This window comes from Oryx dammah, unplaced genomic scaffold (genome assembly GCF_014754425.2).
Source record: "Oryx dammah isolate SB20612 unplaced genomic scaffold, SCBI_Odam_1.1 HiC_scaffold_3, whole genome shotgun sequence".
Taxonomy (NCBI): domain Eukaryota; kingdom Metazoa; phylum Chordata; class Mammalia; order Artiodactyla; family Bovidae; genus Oryx; species Oryx dammah.
In genome coordinates, this window is record NW_024070187.1 from 84,376,975 (window position 1) to 84,383,781 (window position 6,807).

Genomic DNA, 6,807 nt, shown 5'->3' on the forward strand with positions numbered 1-6,807 from the left:
CCATTAGGAAGCCTATTGCCAAGTTATGGATTCTTTTCTTGAGTGATCAACAGTCTTGCCAATGCCCTTAAAATGCCCTTTGTCTTTAATCCACCGGTGGGATTTCTAAACTGACTAATTATCCTACTCTATTCACCCACTCCAGTATTCTTGCCTGGAGAATCCCATGGATGGAGGAGCCTGGTAGGCTACAGTCCACGGGGTTGCAAAGAGTCGGACATGACTGAGAGACTTCTTTTTTTTTTTTTTTTTTCATTTTCATTCCTATTAATAGGCCTATCTTGTGGGTCAGATGGTAAAGAATTCCTATTAATACTCTTAATTTAACCTTCCTCCCTTTCCCTGTCTCCTTTGGTATAGATTACACTCCATTTAAAGTTATTACAAAACAATGGCTATATTTCCCAGAACTATGCTATGTGTAATGAGAACAAACTAGTGGTTATAGTCAGGATAGGGAGGAGGGGAAGGGCAGATAGAATTGTGGGTTTGAGATACAAAGTTCTAGTATGAAATAGATAAGCAAGAAGAATTATTTATAATGTGCTTCCCTTGTGACTCAGCTGGTAAAGAATCAGCCTGCAATGCAAGAGACCTGGATTCGATCCCTGGGTTGGGAAGATCCCCTGGAAAAGGGAAAGGCTACCCACTCCAGTATTCTGGCCTGGAGAATTCCATGGACTGTATAGTCCATGGTGTCAGAAAGAGTCGGACACGACTGAATGACTTTTACTTTCACTTTTTTTTTCAGATAAATATGATATTTTCACCATGGCCCAAGAGTCACAAATGATTCTGACATTTTGGGCCAAACAGTGAGAGACTCAGAGGCCTTAACGCAAGCGCTGTGTGATATTTTCAGCATTTTCTTATCAAGAAAATGAATGAGCACGTGTTAGGGATGGCAAGGGGTTATGAATAAAACTAGATAGTTCTTGAACTCTTGATAATTCAGTTATTCCTGTCAAATATCAAATAGACGCCAATAGTTCTGATTACAAATGACTACAAAAAGGTGAAAGTGAAGTCACTCAGTCATGTCCGACTCTTTGTGACCCCATGGATTATAGCCTACCAGGCTTCTCCATCCATGAGATTCTCAGGCAAGAATACCGGAGTGGGTTGCCATTTCCTTCTCCAGGAGATCTTCCCAACCCAGGGATTGAACCTGGGTCTCCCGCATCACAGGCAGATGCTTTACCATTTGAGCCAGAAAGGAAGTTCCCACAAGGGAAGCTCAACTACAAAAAGGTAGCTGATATTAATCTTGGTAAATATTAATTGACCTTCACTTTGTCAACAAAGGCCCGTCTACCCAAAGCTATGGCTTTTCCAGTAGTTATATATGGATGTGAGAGTTGGACTATAAAGAAAGCTGAGCACCGAGGAATTGATGCTTTTGAACTGTGGTGTTGGAGAAGACTCTTGAGAGTCCCTTGGACTGCAGGAGGTCCAATCAGTCCATCCTAAAGGAAATCGGCCCTGAATATTCATTGGAAGGACTGATGCTGAAGTTGAAACTCCAATACTTTGGCCACCTGATGTGAAGAGCTGACTCATTTGAAAAGACCCTGATGCTGGGAAAGATTGAAGGCAGGAGAAAAAGGGGATGACAGAGGATGAGATGGTTGGATGGCATCACTGACTCAATGGACATGAGTTTGAGTAAACTCTGGGAGTTGGTGATGGACAGGAGTCCTGGCGTGCTGCAGTGCCAGGGTCCAGCCCCAGTGGATCCAGGGAATTCAAAGTGGGGACAGAGTCAGTGTCTGGGAAAGGACTATTTAATTAGAAATATAAAGAGATTAGGAAAGAATAGTGTAGTAGGAAATTAGTGGAGAAAAGATGCTGAGTAACTTGGTTTACGTGGAAAACCAATAAAGTTCCAAGACAAGGAACTTGCACAATCTATGTTAGGCTGTCGGTGCCTGCTTGAATAGTGGAGGGTACCCCGCCTTGGGTTCCCTCTCGCATGGGTCTTAGAAGCCAGGGCAAGTAAGTAGACTCGGTGAGCCTCCGTATACCAAGGGATCAGCCTGAAAAGGAGAGGAAGGGAGAGGGAGAAAGAGAGACAGAGAGTTGACACGGTGGGGAGCCAGATTTCCAAGAAACCAGTTCAAGAAGCTGGTCTGAAAAACTGGTCCATCCTTTATTGTCCGGGAAAGCTTTTTACACTTTTGGTTGTACATAGAGATCAATGGATAATACAAAGTTATGCAGCGTCAGCAGCCCTGACTTTTATCGAGACCAGGCTTTCTCTCTTCATACCTAGCTGTATACACAAGTCTTAGGTGATTTACATCATCTTCTGGCCAGGAGGCCTATTAGCATTTTTAGGCCCTTTTCTTATAAGGGTCCTTCAACCAGAAAACTTATTTGCCTTAAAAGTGTTGTTCTTACTAAAGTCTGGTGCCACTCTCAGAAAGCACTAATTAAGGTTACATTCTTATATAGCAAGGACATAATAATTTATAACAAGGAAAGAGGAGTGCAGTGATTTATAACAAAGAGAAAGTTCACTAACTCAAAAGTCTAGTGTTGCTAACACCAAAACTACTATATTCCTTTTTCTATATCCCAATTACATTGATTAATATCCTCCAGGTGCCTAAAAGATAAAGAATATGGAGGCCTGGCAGCAGTCATTGACTCAACGATGAAAACCCATCACCGATATAACTCTTAGCTCTTTAGAAAAGGCTCTATATCTTTAAGATGTTTTAAGCTGTGTGCCTCTCGTGGTTGAGGGGCTGTAAACAATCACAAGTGGTAAAAGTCTCTAACTGTCAGGCAAGTTAGAGAGTCATCAGAGGGGTTTGAGCTGAGATACTCCTTTTATATGCAGGAGACTATTAACTGGAGCTCTAAGTTAACTCTTTCCAGAGAAAGGTGGTCAGGGATAGCCCCCTGTTATGTCAGAAGAGTGGAAAGCACAGTACAATAAAGCAGGCAGACTTTGGTTTTGGGGGTAGATGCTCAGGAAAATCCAGGGGTACCCCTGAGGCCTGATCTCAGCCTTTGCTTTTTGCCAGGCCCCCTTCCTCACGACCTTTGCCATGGGTGGGATTCCCCATGCTGGCTCCCAGCACTGCAGCCCATGGGGTGACAAAGAGTCGGACACAATAGAGTGAATGAACTGAACTGAACTGAACTGAACAGAACTTGCCTATGAAAGGAGTATATGCTTTCCTGCCCAGTAAGTCTGGATTTGTTCATGATATCTTTGGCCAATTAAATGTGAGTAGAAGTGATAACTTTATATTTTGGGGCTTGAAAATCACTGCAGATGGTGATTGCAGCCATGAAATTAAAAGACGCCTACTTCTTAGAAGGAAAGTTATGACCAACCTAGACAGCATATTCAAAAGCAGAGACATTACTTTGCCAACAAAGGTCCGTCTAGTCAAGGCTATGGTTTATCCAGTAGTCATGTATGGATGCGAGAGTTGGACTGTGAAGAAAGCTGGGCGCCGAAGAATTGATGCTTTTGAACTGTGGTGTTGGAGAAGACTCTTGAGAGTCCCTTGGACTGCAAGGAGATCCAACCAGTCCATTCTGAAGGAGATCAGCCCTGGGATTTCTTTGGAAGGAATGATGCTAAAGCTGAAACTCCAGTACTTTGGCCACCTCATGAGAAGAGTTGACTCATTGGAAAAGACTCTGATGCTGGGAGGGATGGGGGGCAGGAGGAGAAGGGGGCAATAGAGGATGAAATGGCTGGATGGCATCACCGACTCGATGGACGTGAGTTTGAGTGAACTCCGGGAGTTGGTGATGGACAGGGAGGCCTGGCGTGCTGCAATTCACAGGGTCGCAAAGAGTCGGACATGACTGAGCAACTGAACTGAACTGAACTGAGAAGTGATAACACACCAATGACACCGTAAGAGACACTGCATTTTACAGTGGCACTCTTATTCTTTATTGTGTCTAGCTTGAGAATGAACATGTACCCCAAAGGGACAGCTTTGTCAGCTTGGGTCTCAGAATTAAAAAAAAAAAAAAAGTCAGAGTCTCAGCCTGTTTAAAGCCTGGAGAAGTGTGGCAGTCCAAAAGTAACATGAACAGGGACTGGCCTTCTATTATTGTTAAGTAATGAAAGATTTCAAATTGCTTGGTTTGTTTAGTAAAGCTTGCTAACATAATTGCTTCTTATAGACCTTTTCCTAAAATCATTGCTAAGTTGAAGACCGGCTTAAAATTTTTCCTATGGATAGTTGTTCTAAAATATGTACAATAAATCTTTCCCTTTATGGATAACTTTGGTCTTACTATTTAGAGATTTGGACAAAAGTACTTGATAATTCCCTGGTGGTTCAGTCATTAAAGAATCCGCCTGCAATGCAGGATATCTGGCTTCAGTCCCTGGATTGGGAAGATACCCTGGAGAAGGAAATGGTAACTCACTCCATTATTCTTGCCTGGGAAATTCCATGGACAGAGGAGCCTGGCGGGCTACAGTCCAGGAGGTCACAAGAATCGGACATGACTGAGCGAGTAAACCACCAATTGATAATGCAGTTGAAATTAACATTCAATGGTTTCACAAATTAATAGAAATGAAAAAAATAACATTTTCATTGGTAAGAATAAGGAATTTATTTTTTTAACTCTTGCTAATAATAGATATATACATATGTACCTAGGTAGATATTTATTCATTCATTTATCTAATATTCATGATTATATACTGTACACAAGTTTCAGTTCTATGGACTTTCTATTATTCTATGAATAAAACAAAGTCCCTGCCTTCATGGAGTTTGATTGTATTTGGATTGTAATCGTATTTGTATTGTCCAACTCCTTGCACCCCTTTGAAGTATAGCCCACCAGGCTCCTCTTTCCATAGAATTTTTCAGGAAAGAATTCTGGAAAGGGTTCTCATTCCCTTCTCCAGAGAATCTCTTCCTGACCTAGAGATCAAACCCCATCTCCTGTGGGTTTCTGCATGGAAGGCAGATTCTTTACTCGCTGATCCTTTGGGGAAGCCCAGTGTCGAATTAAATAAGCACTCATGAGTTCATATTGACATGAATGAATAAATGAGGGGGAAATTACTTTATTGTAATGTATGCCATTCAACAAGCTAAAAATGATAGAAATAGAAACTATTGACAGAATTTGCAATTAATTTAGTGGTGAAGGATTAAGGCTAAATGATTAATGGATGCTAAATGCAAAAGAATGAATTATTAATACCATAAAGTGCTAATCAGTTGCAAAGACAGAAAAGGTGATGTTATGGTAGAGAAACAGGGCAGACACGTTTTAAACAATGATCAAGTTTGATAGCAACAGTGTGGAAGAGGCTGGGCATTACATGCCCTCTGGCGTGATGTGCTGAGAGATCCACAATTTTTCTGTATGTCCTGAGTGTTGAGATGGGCATGATTGGGAGATATTAAAAGTCTATACTCTAAAACACAGAAATATGCATAGCAACTGTTGAGACTGAAAGAAATCTCCAAATCTGACAATAAAATGGAGTATGTTATCCCAGATTGGATCTAGGACAAGAAGGTAAGAACTAAAAACCCTGTGATGAAAAATTTTGGATGTATGTTAATGTACCATATGAACTGAATAACAGCACTGTGTCAATATTGAATTTGAATAGTGTAGTTATACAAGAAAGTGCCCTTATTTTTAAGAAATAGACACAGGCATATTGAAGGATGATTATGTCTACAACTTGATCTCAGATGGTTCAGAAAAAAAATAATGATAATAAATCTGTATGTATGTGTGTGTATGTATTAATGTGTGTTTTTGTTCAGTTGCTAAGTCATGGAGCTCTTTGCAACCCATGGACTGCAGTATTCCAGGCTTCCCTGTCCTTTGACTACCTCCTGGAATTGGCTCAGACTCATGTCCTTTGAGTCAGTGATGCCATCCAACCATTTCAACTCTGTCCTCCCCTTCTCCTTCTGCCCTCAATCTTTCCCAGCATCAGGGGCTTTTCCAATGAGTCAGCTCTTCACATCAGGTATCCAAAGTATTGGAGCTTCAGCTTCAGCATCAATCCTTGCAATGAATATTCAGGGCTGATTCCTTTAATATTTGATCTCCTTGCTGTCCAAGGGACTCTCAAGAGTCTTCTCCAACACCACAGTTCAAAACCATCAATTCTTTGGCACCCAGTCTTCTTTGTGGTTCAACTCTAACATCTGTACATGACTACTGGAAAAAGCATAGCTTTGACTATCTGGGCTTTTGTTGGCAAAGCAATGTCTCTCGTTTTTAATATGCTGTCTAGGTTTATCATAGCTTTCCTTCCTAGGAGTAAGTTTCTTTTAATTTCATGGCTGCATTCACCATCTGCAGTGATTTTGGAGCCCAAGAAAAGAAAATGTCACTATTTCCACTTTTTTCCCTTCTATTTGCCATGATACATACATACCTGTGTGTATGTATGCATTAATGATTGTTCCCTCCGGAAACTGAGATTCTAATTGCCACTCCAACCCAACAAATTCTTTAAAAGTTTCAAGATTCTTCAATTTTTGTATAATTTATAGAAATGTTACACTAAATATAGCTTTGATTCTGAAAAATCAAAATTATTAAACAAGGGGCTAGGAAATCCCTAGTCTTTTCTCCAAAGAATAAGAAAACATATATCAATTGACCTAGAGTTTAGAAATTAACAATGTTATATTCTGCTGGAGACCCACAGTGATTTTTTCATAATCTTGTGTGTCTTCTGATTCAGAGAAAGGATGCATTGACAGTTAAAATAAAAACACCATAGGAAAAAGATGATCAATACAATATAGAAAAATAGGAGACGTAAGTCAAAACAAC

At 40.6% G+C, this 6,807-nt stretch overlaps 1 non-coding gene across 1 annotated transcript; it reads right to left on the reverse strand.

The window, feature by feature from the left end:
• Positions 1-1,147: 1,147 nt before the first annotated feature.
• Positions 1,148-1,219, reverse strand: TRNAH-GUG. Its single transcript has one exon. It is a non-coding gene; the product is annotated as a tRNA-His (tRNA).
• Between the last annotated feature and the right edge of the window lie 5,588 nt (positions 1,220-6,807).